The sequence below is a fragment of the Marmota marmota genome, unplaced genomic scaffold (genome assembly GCF_001458135.2).
Source record: "Marmota marmota marmota unplaced genomic scaffold, marMar, whole genome shotgun sequence".
In the NCBI taxonomy this organism is placed as follows: Eukaryota; Metazoa; Chordata; class Mammalia; order Rodentia; family Sciuridae; genus Marmota; species Marmota marmota.
The window spans coordinates 1,682,921-1,697,956 of record NW_026000327.1 but is presented as its reverse complement, the minus strand read 5'-3'; the positions used below and the strand labels follow the sequence as shown (position 1 = coordinate 1,697,956).

The 15,036-nt window shown below is 45.3% G+C and overlaps 1 long non-coding RNA gene across 2 annotated transcripts in view; it reads left to right on the top strand.

The window, feature by feature from the left end:
* The window catches only part of LOC107158742, a 338,106-nt gene that overhangs the window by 243,211 nt on the left and 79,859 nt on the right, over positions 1 to 15,036 (top strand). The window contains exons 10-11 of one of the 2 annotated variants that reach the window (XR_007345083.1): positions 8,522 to 8,608; positions 10,420 to 11,769. This is a non-coding gene — a long non-coding RNA (uncharacterized LOC107158742). Of the gene's footprint in view, positions 1 to 8,521; positions 8,609 to 10,419; positions 11,770 to 15,036 lie in introns of those variants that run through there. The other variant, XR_007345084.1, reaches the window with a different exon arrangement.

Below are 15,036 nucleotides of genomic sequence, written 5' to 3'. Positions count from 1 at the left end.
CATGATTTTTATTTGAGATGGAGCTTCTATAGCCATAATCCCAGAGGAGTGGGGTTGCTGTAGGAAGAGGAGATGAGGACCCAAAATGCACGTGCCTTAGCTCATGGCCCCGTGGCTGGTAAACTAGGTCTGTGTGCTGGGTGGCGCTGTCAGGGCGGCTTATATTTGCCTATGAGTAAGTTGGAGCACAGAGGCTGCAGTACCTTGCTTTGGTGCACGTGCTCTGCACCCGTGCAATTATGTTGTGATACGCAAATCCTCATGAGGTCCAGGCATCCTCCAAGAAGCCCTTGATGGCTTCAAAGCTCTGACACAAAGCACCTGTCACCATGTCACATTACACCAACATTTAATGTCACCCACCATAAAGTGTCAGATGACGTGAGTTGAGAGGGCTTTCTGAACAGAACCCGTATCCAGTGGCACTGGTCCCCAGGAGTCCCCTTCCCAACACGTAGGTATTGCAGTCCCCCGTGGCAACACCAAGAAAGGGTGCAACGTGGTGGTCTTACCTGGGACTTCAAAGCCTGCTCCCGGCCAAACCCCGCCTCCCCAAGATCTGGCCTCCTGCGCTGAGCAGGAGCCCACATGTGGGTCGCACCTTCCAATGTTTATTTCTTTTCCATCCTCTTTGTGGCAGAACTAGAAAGGCTGTGGGGGACGGGGAATGCCAAAATACACACGCTGTGTGCCTGCCAGACAGAGTAGGTAGTGGCGGGGGATTTGCAGCAGGAATTCCCAGTGCGACTGAGCCACGGCTCGCAGTTTCCAGTGTCCCTGGTTAGAATGAAGAGAGGGCAGCAATCTCACAGCTGAGAAGCTGGCCAACAGAAGAGTGGGCCAACAGAAGATGCCATTTACGATGTTTCTTCAGCTGGAATAAATATTAGTCATATTCTCTCATTCTAAAATGATGCACCGTTTTATAATTAAAACACAAGTATGAGAATCAGTTTAACATTTTTTTTTAACTCGGGAAGTTTGGGTTAATTTTAAAAGATTTTTTTTTTAATAAAGGAGAGGAGTCAATATCTTGCTTTTTTAAAAAATTGAGCTGAACTATATTTCTCATAAAATATGTTAGTTTTCTGTTACTATGACAAATAGTACCTTTGTGTTAGCTTTCTGTTGCTATAACAAATACAAGAGACGATCAACTTATAAAGACAAAAGGTTTATTTTGCCTCAAATTTTTGAATTTTTTAATTTTTTTTAAAATTGTAGACTAACACAATACCTTTATCTTATGTATTTATTTTTAGGTGGTGCTGAGGATTAAGCCCAGTGCCTCACACATGCTAGGCAACGCCATACCACTGAGCTACAACCCTAGCCCTTGCCTCAAAGTTTTAGAGGTTTCAATCCATGATTATTTGACCCTTTTCCTCTCTTTTTCAAGATTTGCAGACTCTAGATGTTGCGCCCACAAGGAACGATACCACCCTCTTGGACCCTCTGGGCCTGACTTCTAAAGAAAAGCAAGTCCATATTAAAATAGTTAAGACTCTAGTATTAGAAAACTTGAATATTCCAAACCCATCAATTTTTCAGAGCAAAGCTGAATTCATTTTAGATCCTAATGAGACAGATATTCAGTAAGACATTAGTCATTAACACCGCTATTCTCCCCTGGGGTCTCATTATTTTCTAAATCAGTTGAAGATACAAACTCACTCCATGAGTTAAGTTACTTGTTATTAATATCAGGATGAAACTGTTACATGTACTAGTTTCTTAGCTCATGTTGGCAACCTATAAGCATGTTCACGGAACATATGAATTAGAGAGGAAATAGTGATATAACGATTGACATTTACTGAGGGCTCACTACATGCGTGACGTTCCATACAATCACTTATTTACTCACAGACAGACAGAGCAGTGGATAAACTAGTGAGGAAGTAGTCCAAGGTCTCAAGCGAATGCCAGACACTGTGGATAGTACCAAACTCAATATAGAATATGTTCTTTCCTATCTACGTATATTACAGCAAACTTTCATCTTTTTTTGCTTAAAGTAAGCATTTTACAGTTTCTCTTTAAAATATCTGAATGGCCAGCGTCAATATTCTTGTGCCTTGGTGCCATTATTAAGTAGAATAAGTTTTAGTTGAACACAAATACTGTGGATACTGTAAAGTAGGATCCTAACTGAGATATGTGCATACGGTGGGGGTAGTACATACAGTGTGGACACGCTGCACAGAGGGATGATTCACACCCTGGGCAGGATGCCGCGGGACAACATGAGATTCCATCATGCTACTCCGAAAGGCATATGCTGGATTGTTTATTTCAGGAGTTTCTCATTTAATATTTTTGGACCATAGTTGAACTTGGGCAGCTGAAACTGTGGTCATGCAAAACCTCACGAAACAGGGAAGTTACTACCTGATTATTTGTCTTAGAACAATTAGACATGCGCATTGAAAAATGACCTAGACCTTCAAAAAAAGTGAATCCTTTCAAAAACCATCATAAAATGAAGCATAGACCTTTATGTCAAATGCAGGACTGAAAATACTTTGAAGTGGTAGCCTGGGAGAAAACTGAGGTGACATTGAATTTGACCACAGAGAAGGTTAAAAATCATCATCATCATCATCATCATCATCGCTTACCAGGACCTGGGGTCAGCAATTGCAGTTGGGTAGCCAAGTGAGGTACCGCAACTTTTTAGCCTGGTGAAACTTCTCTGAAGGATATTGTCATTGTGTACGTAGGACACTTGCATTTGACAAAGTCATAGATCTTCCCAGTACCTTGGTCTCTGCTCTATGTTTTAAAAGTCCTATGAACAGGTGAAGGGTTCAGGATGGAGGCAGAGCGTGATAAAAGGAAGTAACTGAATTAGAAACACATTCACGTAGGACCCCCCTCCACGTACACACACAGACGCCCACATCCTCAGGGGCTCAAGTGCCTTATACAAATGGCATAGCACTTGCATATAACTCAGGTGCTTTAAATCATCTCTCGATGACTTAAAATACTGAACTCAACGTAGGTGCTATGTAGATAGTTATCATTTTTTATAGTTTAGGGTGTAGTGACAGTAAAAAAAAAAAAGTATACATGTTCACTGAAGCTGCAAGTTTTTTATTTTTAAGTTTAGATCTGCAGTTGGTGGAATCCGAGGGTGCAGAGTTTGCACATAGGGAAGGCCGGTCTCAGAATGGAAAACTACAGAAAATCAGGAAGAAGAGGCTGAACTGACTGTGTCTGTCAGCTTGCCAGCACTGTAAGAAAATACTGAGATAACTGGCTTATAAAGAGAAAAGGTTTCTTTTGGCTCACAGTTTTAGAGGTTTCTATCTATGGGTGGTTCACCCTGTTGATTTGGGGACTCTGGTAACGCAACACGACTTGTGCCGGGGCACAGAAAATCATGGTCAAGATACAAAAAAAAAAAAAAAAAAGAAAGAAGAAAGAAAGAAGAAGAGACCAGGGTCCCACAGGACCCTCCAAGAGCACACCACCCCAATGACCCAAAGACCTCCCACTAAGACCCACCTCCCTCGCACTCCACACCTCCCTGTGAGCCAATCTGGGGATCAAGCCTTTACCACATTGGAGGGCACTGAGGTCTTAACTATAGCTGACCCTTTGGATACCAGGTTCGAGTTGGAGACATGAGTGTAAACTTGTAAGTGGACATAGGTGTTTGGGTCTGGAAATACTTGTGGCTCCCTGATATGAGTCAGTAACTTTGAAAGCATCGATATGAAATTTAAAATTAATCTAAATTGATCTGACATGATACAAGTCAGAACAGAGGTTCTCTTTGGTGCATTAAGAATAAGAGGAGAAGGAGAATTTTGTACGTATCTTTTTTTATGCTTCATCCAAAAAAACTTAGGCATCGTTCACAAGCCAAGGCCAGAAGGACACGGGCTAGATGTTGGGGAGCTGAGGGTTCTGGTTTTAAAAACTCACATGGACATCTGGAAGAGATGACCAATAAATGACGACCATCCATCGAGGCCAAATGTGCGTGCTCCTAGAACCAAGCATGCAAAAAGCCGGTAGTGCATTGGGTGGTGGGCCCCCGGGCATAGGAATGTTACGGCAGGATGTGCACTCGCTCAGAGGGACTCTTTTTTTTTTAAATACCTATTTTGTGTAACTAGTTGAGGTTCTTGTCTCTGCAAAGTCGAGGGTTTAATGTTTTGCTCCTGTTGAGCACAACATCCTGGTCTCTGGGGAGAAAGTTCTGAAGGAGGTGTTTTTGAATGAGGGAAGTCTCTGATCTCTTGTGTTCCTTCAGAGAAGAGCGTGGAAGGAGACCCTAAGTGTATGGAGTTTCCAAAATGACAGATGCTTCTTGCCCCTGTTCTGGGATAAATGTAAAATTAATAGGAACTGGTGTCTGCAGACTCATCCCGCTGTACAGCTGTCGGATCGGATCCCTGTCCAGTGCTCATCAGCCTAAGACACAGAGCAGCTTCTCAGACACAGAGAATTTTCCAGATGTTGGATAGGGGAAGCTAAGGGATATCACATCGGAGGTATTTTGAAATCCGTCCACTGTAACTCAGAGTATTCTTCCAGCCCGTCTCCTTTGGTCCAACTGGAACAGCCACCCCAACAGCCAACTACTGGAATCTGGCTCCTAAAACTTTCCTGGTCCCACTGCACTCGAGCCCTGTTCAGCGCCTCTGAGCATCTTTCTGAGCTGTGAGTCAGATTAGATGACCCCCCCCCACACACACACACACACTGGTTCCATCCCCAAAGTAGAGATGTGCCAAAATTTTTATGCCAAGGAGAAGAAACCAGATATTAAAAAAGAATCGCCAGGCACGGTGGCTCACACCTGTAATCCCAGCGGCTCAGAAGGCTGAGGCAGGAGGATCATGAGTTCAAAGCCAGCCTCAGCCAAAGTGACGCGTTAAGCAACTCAGTGAGACCCCGTCTCTGAATAAAATATAAAATAGGGCTGGGGATGGAGCTCAGTGGTCGAGAGCCCTGAGTTCCATCCCTGGTACCAAAAAAAAAAAAATTTAAAAAAATTGCTACTATATGATTCCATTTATATTAAGTTTGAATAATAAGACTCATGCAATGCCACAGTCGCTCACTGGTATCTGCTTGTGTGCTTTGCCAAGAATGGTGTTCCCTGGGCCTCGTGTAGTGACTTCAGTTTTCCGTTCAATACAGTTTCTGAGACGTGTGGATGGAATTCACTTTCGCTCATGCATTTTGCTTCTGGCTTAACACGTCCCTGAGTAAAGTGGTTGAGATTTGGTCAGCAGAAGAGGTAGCCCCTGTTCATGGCTCCCCACCTCCTGTGCTCACGGCTGAGACCAGCCGTGGGACAACATTGGCTTCTAAACAGCCCTCGGGGTCAACTGTGGTCTTCCACCTGTTTTACAAATAAGGTTTTATTGGAAAATAGCCACACTCCGTTCTTGCCTGTTGTCTGAGGCTGTTGTGGGCCACAGTGGCCGGGTGGGGTGGCCACAACAGAGACCCCGTGACATGCAAACCCTAAACCACTTATCATCTAGAACGCCACAGGATGTTAGCCCGGGAAAAACACATGCGTGACAAAATCCCCAAACTGAAGGTATTAGAAACATGCACTCAGATGCCTAGAGTCGGGAACTCTCCACCTTTGTAAAGGTGGAAAAGGGATTTAGCTCAGCCAATAGACTTCTCTTCCTTCCTTGAACCTTTTAAAGCCATGTAACCAAAGTCATCCTTAAAATACCCCTCTCCCCCTTTTCTTCCTTGCAAAACCACCTCCCACCCACCGTTGCTCAGGCCCTAAGAGAGGCATTCTCTGAGAAAGTAGGCAGTTGGCATTTTGCCACAATAAAATCCCAAGAGAATCGGAAACACCCACTGTGCATTCTATAGAGATCAGAAATCCACAGCCCAGTGTCTCTTGAGAGATATTTAAGAGCCACATGTTTGCATTCAGAACTCTCCTCCTCAGACATCACCCGAGGGGGGTCCCCTGGGGAGCCAATATTATTCTGGGAAACAAGCAAACACAAGCAGACCTGCAAACAGCCCAGGCTCTTGTCGGAAAGTGCACTGGGTCTGCCTTGCTCAGCCAGGTCCAGGATGCAAAAATGTGTATCTTGATTTAACTGAATCTCCACCCGGAGATTGGAGTCAGCCAACGTGATCTGCAAGTTCTGAGAAGTGTGTAGCGCGTGAGTCAGGCAGCCGGCCGTGTGGGCTGGGCTGAAAGGAAATCCAGATGAAGAGGCCAAGATCATCCGGGTTGTGTGCCAAGGGGACACGGAAGAATGTGTCCGAGTTTCTCAGATCTCCCGATAACCCCAGGCGGGGGCCGGCAGAGCCGAGCCCGGAACCGAGAACGTTATCAAAGACACACAGAGGCGAAAACAGGTTCTCGGTGGCCGGCTGCCACCTTGGATCCCAAACACAAGGATGGTAGGGACCGCGGACATTCTCCAATTACAGCCTCCGTGTGTTTTTATTAAGCAGCTTCTGCCAGAGGATCCAGGCCCTTCATTTGGCACACCCGTGTGCAATAAGGAAGGCTTGTGCAGGGCTAGATCGGCTGTGAGTTCTGGCCACAGCCCCTCCCTGGCAGGGACTGGGTTCAAACAAGGAAGATTTATTTATGTGGACCTAGGAAGCCACAGGACCTACCTTCAATTAAGGCATAACCTAAGCAGAGTCCAGTATGAGATGGACCCCAGCCTCAAGGCCATGATCCATTCTGTTCTTCCAATGGAATTTTCCCCCTAGCAGTTTGGATGACTGGATCAGCACAGTTCTGGTGATGTCTCAAAGCCTAATTCTGCCTCTCGTGGTTTCTGTTCTTGCATTGATAATTATGTCATGCCTGTGCGGATTTTCCTACTGGGTATTTGCTCTTTCTCTTCCTCGCCTCTTTGGCGACAGATGGACCCCACCTCTCCTTCCGCAGCAGCAGGCCAACACAGACGCAGAAGGATGCGTGGCTGTGTTTACCTTTAGCTCCGCAAACCTGGGAGTGCAGGAAGTAGGAGGAGGAGCAGACTGCTCTTGAGTGCAGTTCACACCGTTCACCCCCAGCAGGCCGTGAACAGGACCCGTTTTGAGGATGAGACAGGCAGAAGGGGTGTTGTTAATGCTGGGCGTTACGTGCGCTTCTCTGGTAGGATGTGGTTTTGTGTTGGGGCTCCCAAGTCTGCAGTGGGGATTTTGCCCGTCACCTCTCCTTGGGAAAGAACACCACCACAAAGGCGCTCTCTGTGAGTAGGAGCCCGTGAATCTGTCAGCTGTGGGTGAGGCCACCGTGTACTCCCTGCTGAAGTCTCCCCACCTTTGCTATGCGAGGGATTGCATCTTGAGACTACGCCAACATAGGAGATGTCTCTGGCCTACTTTATCCCTCTAACACTCTCAGGAAGTTTCCTGGTGGGTAGGAAAATGCAATCCAGCGTATGTGGTCCTTTGGGTTAGCAGAACCCATCCCAGCCCCTTCCTGTGTCCGTCTCCATTTCCTGGCTCATGATATTAAGGATCTTGTTCTGCCGCATGCATCCACCAAGATGTAGTGCCTCATCAGAAGCCCAAAGCTGTGGGTCTGCTCAATTATGGATTGGAACCTTCAGAACTGTGAACCCTATAACATTTGGTCTCTACAAGTTAACTTATCTCAGGCATTTTGTTATAGTGACGGGAAGCTGACTAATACATAGGGCTTGCCCCTTCCAATTTGGAACTTTGAAATAAAATAAAATCATAGACTTGAGGAATCTCTTCCACTATATTCTGAATAACATTTGCCCACAGTTATCAACAAATTTATTTACATTTACTTTTCTTTTTTCTTTTTTTTCTTTTTGGTAATTTCAAAGTCCAAAATTGGACCATGATGTAATTTTACAGCAGGGAGACGAGGATCCCAATCAGAAGTGCTTAGGATGTGGAGGTGTGGGGATTCATCACGGACAGCTCACACCCCACCTTCCAATGAACCTTCTCAGTATTTTCCACAAGAAACGATGACTGGTTAATTGGAAAGAATTTCAGAGTCTAAAAATACTTCTCCCATCTTAAAAGAATTCCATGCTGAGTGCCAGTGATAATTATGCTCCCTGAGAGTTTGAGCAAACTTGGCCACATGGAAATCTTAGAGACTTCAGTCAAAATGGTGCGTTTTAGAAACTAAGATTTATTAACAAGTGTGAATATTTAAGAGACGTGCATTAAAGTGAACTCACGAATCTTATGGAGGAAGGACTGAGCGTGCAATAGGATCGCATTGAACTAGTACACGCACATTCTCAGAAAACACACGCACGAGGGGCCATGCGAAACTGGGGAAATACAAATAAGGTTGGTGGCCATCGGTTTCCTCGTTGTGACCTTTTCTGCCCCAAAGTCACTCTTGCAGGAAACTGGGTGAAGTTTATGTGGGATCTCTCTGCATTATTTCTTGCATTAGCATATGGAATTGCAGTCACCTGAAAAAATAGATAAATATAATGTATATATTTATTAATAAATTAACATTTATCATATGCAAATATGTCTTTTTTTCTCTCTTAAGGAACTATGTGGAGAAAAGGAGAAACATGGCAGAGAACGTCACAGTCCAGAAAGCATTGGTAATATTCCACAGTGGCCGGCAGAGAAGGTAGGTGATCAACTTAGAAGCAAAAGAATATATTGTATATACATTGTATAAGGTTGAAAGAAGGTTGACGAATTCTATGTATCACTACGGAGAGAGAGAGAAGGAGATCAATTAACAAGCAAGTGGTTATGACAATGAAGGTCATGTCTGCAGGATTTTCTCTCCTTGACGTAAACATTGGAAAAACCACAAATATGGTGCCCGTGGCCAGTGGGTGGAATGGAAGCCCATAACATCTGTCCTGGCTGCTAGGGCCACCATTAAAGTGGAATCCAAAGTCTCCCGTGTAGCTTTCTTTTGATCTGTGAATAGTGACATATGGTTTCTCAACTTATCAAACTAGATTTAAAGATAGTTTTGTCACCTCTTTGGAAAAACCACCTCTTGGGTCCCAGTGCTAATCAGGCCTTATTTTAAATCATGGAGAACAGGGAGAAATGAAAAAGGAACAGTCACCCTCGCCAGGCTGACTACTTTTTCTTCCATGAAATTTCGGAGGCTGGGGTCCCTGTCTTGTCTTTTTCAATGGGGTGCTTTGGAGATGCAGCTGTGTTATTGCTCATGTGCATTGGGCCGGCTGGTTGTGGCCAGTATTCATGTGCTCCATTCTATGAGCATGCCATGCATTTCCCTATTGTCCTCTGAATGGATATCGACATTGCGGTTCAACTCCTAAGTCTACGCCAAGGAAAAATGAGTGAATGTGAACAGGAAAAGACTAGTGCAATAATGCACTAGTCTTTTATTTTATTTCAAAGTTCCAAATTGGAAGGGGCAAGCCCTATGTATTAGTCAGCTTCCCGTCACTATAACAAAATGCCTGAGATAAGTTAACTTGTAGAGACCAAATGTTATAGNNNGGGGGGGGGGGGGTAGGGTGGATAGTAAGAAGCAATCTCAGGGAAGAGCAAGAGAGAGACATTGCTGCAGGGTGAGGTAGAAATTGGGAGCAGAGGTCCAAGAGGCAGGGTCCACGTTGGAAAGTATTTTGTGTCCTGCAGCCTCAATTCAAATGCTAGGTGTTTTTATTGTCCCCTCTTTTACTGTGTGCTGCTGAGATGACTTATCACATATCCCTGGTCTCGGGAGGATCGGGTTTTGCCGATGCAGGTGGGCTGAGGAGGATGAGAACAGGCTGGGTCTAGGTTTCTCTTAGCTAAATTATAGCCCCGTCTAAATGCCTGAGCCTCAGAATTCATCTTCCTGACCTCGATTTCCACAGCCCTGGCACACGGACAGCCGAGAGTCGATAAAGTGCTAGAAGAAGAGCCTCTGGTAGAATTGTTGGAATAGACCTCACGGCACCTGCATTCTTCACTGTGCGCTGTTATTAGTGACGGAGTCAGCCCAAATATATCCTCAGGCCTTAGTGGCGTAGCACTTGTGACCATGAAATAGTGGCATGTGCTTACAGGGCTCTCAGATTCTCTCAGCTCCCAAACCTACCAGTCGTTTGAAGTCTTCTTGATTCATCCACGAGTGGCTTGACATCTCCTTTAATTTCTTTATTTAGTCTGCTGTCTCTTGAAAACCATCCTCGGGACAAACGTAGCTGTAGACACGGCTGTGGCCTTTGATTTACCAAGGCTCTACTTACGATTTTTAAAGTACCTGATGGTTCAGAAGTAGTCCTCCTCCTTGGGGCTGGGGATGTGGCTCAAGCGGTAGCGCGCTCGCCTGGCATGCGTGCGGCCCGGGTTCGATCCTCAGCACCACATACAAACAAAGATGTTGTGTCCGCCAAGAACTAAAAATAAATATTAAAAATTCTCTCTCTCTCTCTCTCTCTCTTTCTCTTAAAAAATGATTAGATGTTGAGTGTAACCTGATGAATGGATTAATCCACTTGAACGGATCAACTGAGTGGTAACTGTAGGCAGGTAGGGTGTGGCCGAGGGAGGTGGGCACTGAGGATATGCCTTTGGATTTTATTTTCTTTCCCCGGTGAACAGAACTTAGTGTCTCTCTGCTTCCTTGTTCTCATGTCCTGAGTGGGTTTTTTTTTTTCCGCTGTGTCCTATCTATGAACCACCTTTCTGTCTGGGTCTGTATATCTTTCCATCTGTCTAGTAGAGAGGGGTAGAGATGCTACCCTGAAATCCACAAGGCAAGCCCCCGGAAGGGCAGGAGGAGCTCACCACTCAGCCTGAAGCTGGTTTCCTGAGGCATAGATTTCTCCTCCTTGATGTTTCCAAGTATCACTTCTGCGTTTCAATGCCTTTCAACCCTCCGGCCATCTGGGACAACCAACTGATGGTGGCCTCCACTTTCACGTCTTCCTGCTGTCTGAATAGCTGAATGCCGTAGCCCAGCCAAGCTGGCTCATTAGAAATGCCAGCGCTCTCCTGTGTGCCTAGAGGGATGGTCGGTCTGCTGGCCAGGCTTGTGCACCCCATTCCTGTGGACACATCCGTAAATGCCCAGTGCCCGCGGGAAGGGGGCATGCGCTGAGAGTGCGCCCCAGTGGGGGGTACCCAGGGTGTTGTCTGGGGATTTCATGGAGCTGTGTGCGTAAGGCACCTTTCACCTCTGCCAATCACCAGTTCCCTAGGAGAACAGGTCCTCCTCCTCTTAAAAATCCCTGCAGCAGAATCTCCTGGGGACACTGTTGGACGTGCAGGTCCGGATGTCCTTTCCTTCCCAGTTCTGCGTTAGTAGGTCTGTCTTAGGAGGAACCAATCGCTTACATCTTTACCTACCATTAAAATAACACCGAGAAATCATAGTAAAAGAGGACTTCAAAGCAATTGAAAATACATTTACAAGTCAACATTATAATCATAGCAAAATATGGGACAATTTTAGGATTACAATGAAAAACATCTCTGTTCTAAAAAAATATAATGACTTGCTTCTATTGCCTTTTAAAATGAATAAGGTGCAAATAGGCAGTTTCTAACTATTCTAAAATGCACTTAGAAAACTCAGTAAAGGAAACATTAGAGTGTGGAGCCCTCCTGGGGTATTGAACAGTCTCACTGATAAAGCACTGTGCCTCCTCAAGAAATAAGTGACTCTTCCAGAAAAACAAAATGTCCCTAATAAGTGTCACTAATAAATGTCACTAATTAGAGAGGCACAGTGGCACATGCCTGTAATCCCAGCGACTCAGGAGGCTGAGGCAGGAGGATCACAAGCTCAAAGCCAGCCCCAGCAGCTTAGGGAGGCCCTGAGCATCTCAGCAAGACCCTGTTTCTAAATAAAAAATTTTTTAAAAAATTTAAAAAGGGTCGTGGATGTGACTCAGTGGTTAAACACCCCTGGATTCAATCCTTGGTACTAAAATAGAATGTCATCAATAAATGACAAAATGTCATCAATAAGTATCACCAAAGAGGCCCAGGCAGGAAACGGCAAACAGGTCTCTTCTAGAAGGAGTTCTTGTGTAGAAGGTTGACTTGTGAATTCCTCTATTTGAACTCACAAACCCCTGATGCGTTTCTCTCTAGAGAGACACCATAGGGCCACTTCCCTTTTAGAAGAATGTGTTCATTTCTTACTGACGCTTTATAGCTTATCACTGAGTTGCTTAAACCAATGCAAATTTGCATTTATTGCATTTATTCATTTTTTTAGTTATACATGAAAGTAGAGTGTATTTTGATACGTAATATATTCATGGAGTATAACTTCCTATTCTTGTAGTTGTACATGATGTGGAGTTACACTCTTTATATATTCGTATATGAGCACAGGAAAGTTCTGTCCGATTCATTCTACTGTCTTTCCTATTCCCATCCACCCTAACCCTTCCCTTTATTCTCCTTTGTCTAATCCAATGAACTTCTATTCTTCTCTCCCCACTACCCATTATTGTGAGTCAGAGGAACATTCAGCCTTTGTTTTGGGGGGGGCATTGGCTTATTTCGCTTAGCATGCTATTCTCTAGTTCCATACATTTACCAGCAATGCCATAATTTCATTTTTCTTCATGGCTGAGTAATATTCCATTGTGTATATATATACCACAATTTTTTCATCCATTCATCTGTTGAAGGGCACCTAGGTTGGTTCCATAGCTTGGCTGTTGTGAACTGAGCTGCTATAAATATTGATGTGGCCACATCCCTGTAGTATGTTGTTTTTAAGTCCTTTGGGAATGAGCCAAGGAGTGGGAGAGCTGGGTCCAAGGGTGGTTCCATTCCAAGTTTCCCGAGGAATCTCCATCCTGCTTCCCAGCATGTTTGCACCCATTTTCAGTCCCACCAGCCAGCACATGTGTTCTTTTGCATTTCTGTAGAAGTGAGAAATCCGCCTCCTTAAGATAACACTGATATGTGGGTGAGGCTGGGTTCCCTCTGGGGACACGGGCTCATTTTCACGCCTTCTCCAGGTTCTAGACGCTTGCTTGGTGTGTGGCCCGTCCCTCTGTGTTTCTAGCCTCCACTTGGGTAATCCTGTCTCTTTCTCGGACTCTGAATCCCCTGCGTCTGTTTGTGGTTCTGCGGATTGTATGACCTTCCCATCACCCACAAACTCCCTTTTCACAATCAGGCGACGTGTGCAAGGCTTTGGAGACCAGGACACGTTCCAGAGCGCCATGGTTTGGGTCAGCATCCCTCAGAGGTCCGGGTGTTCGAGGCTTCGCCTCCTGACCCTGGTGCTATTTGCAGGTCGTGGAGATTTTAGGAGGTGGGACTTGTGGAAGTCTGCGGTTCATTGGGCGGGTGGCTTCTTCGAGTTTCCTTCACTCCCTGGGCACCAGGCAAGCAGTTTTCCTCTGCTGGGGGCTGTCTCTACTTAACCCCCAGACAACCAGGCAAACTGCTCATGGACTAGAACCTCCAAAGCCAAGAGCCAAAACAAACCTTTCCTCCCTACAGATGGATGATCTCAGTTATTCCCTTACAGTAACGGAATGCAGACTGTCACAACTGATAACGCTGATATATGTTTTATGCATATGAATGTATGGTTTTTTTTGCAGATGAGAAAGAAAATTGGTTAACAGCTGTTGACATTGTGCTGTTGTGTTTGTATTGATCTGATGAGGCTTTTGTAGCAAAATATCACACAGTGACTGTCAACAGAAATCCCTTTCCTCACAGTTCTAGGGAGAGGGTTCTGTTTCCTAGGAGGACTCTGCCTGGCCTGCAGATGGCTACCCACTCACAGTATCCTCAGATGGTGGGATCCAGAGGTCCAGTGCCTCTTCCTCTTCTTATAGGATAGCAGGACCATCCGAATGTGTGGGCCCTGCCCCTTGACTTCATCTAACCCTGTGACTTCCTCAAAGGTCCTGTCTCCAAATGCAGTCACATTGGGAGGAGAGCTTCAAATCACCAATTTTCGGGGAAAATAATTCAGTCCGTCACAGCATTTCTGTATCTGCCCAGGTTGTTGGGTGCAGGAGTAATTCAACCAAAGCTTGAAGACAATAGATTCGCAAAGGGAAAAGCTTTATAAACATACAAATCTAACATCAGAATAGATAGTTTGTAAGTCAGGCACGGGGGGCGGGGGGCACATACCTGTAATCCCAGCCGTTTGGGAGGCTGAAGCAGGAGGATTGCAAATTCGAGGTCAGCCTCGGCAACTTAGTGAGGCCCTAAGCAATTTAGTGAGACCCTGTCTCTAAATAAAATGTAAAACGGTCTGGGGATGTGGCACATTGGTTGAGCACCACTAGGCTCAATTCCCAGTACCAAATAAACAAAAAAAGTAGTTTTGGACCAAAGTAGAGGTCCAAAGACCAATGTGCCCCTCCTGTGGCTCGGAGAACGCTGCCTGACTCTTTCATTGTCCTGATTGATGCTTGGTTTTGGATCAGTACCTGCCTTCCCTTCTCTTAAGGGTCGCTTCAAGAGTAAAGTAGGAATGATTGTAGGCGCCCCTCAAGAACTTTGAAGAGCCTCGTGAGTGCCATTTGTTTGCCCAAATGCACTGAGGAAGATCTCGGAGCTGAGAGACGCTCATCCGTCCTGCAAGCAAGCTGTTCGGGGGACCCTAGGCAACAGGTCTGCAAAGACAGTTGGCCTTTAAGGAAAAGACAAAGAAAGAATCAAAAAGAGAATCACTTCATACCAATAAATATCCTCCCTTATAAAGAGCCCCCACAAACTCTGGGCAGGACCCGCCTAGGCTGTAAGTGAAAGATTAGCCACTGAAGAAGAGAAAGCAGACTGAAGCTAAGAAGTGATTTACAAAAATGTAGGCTAGTGGGGTCAAATAGTTCCCCTGCACTTAGGCGCGTCCATGTGTATTTTCTCACTGTCCTTCGGTCTACCCAGTCTGGAGTTTGTGTAGATTTTATACTGTCATTTTACCAAAAAGTGACTTTGGACGGTACTGGTGCTAACGTCCAGGAGGCGCATGGATTGAAACAGCACTTTGAGCAGGACCACTGTAGGGGTCCCCTGTGCCCTGCGGGAGATTTTACACCCCAAACCTATGCAGCATCTGCTTGATTAAAGTCGGACCTGTGGCCA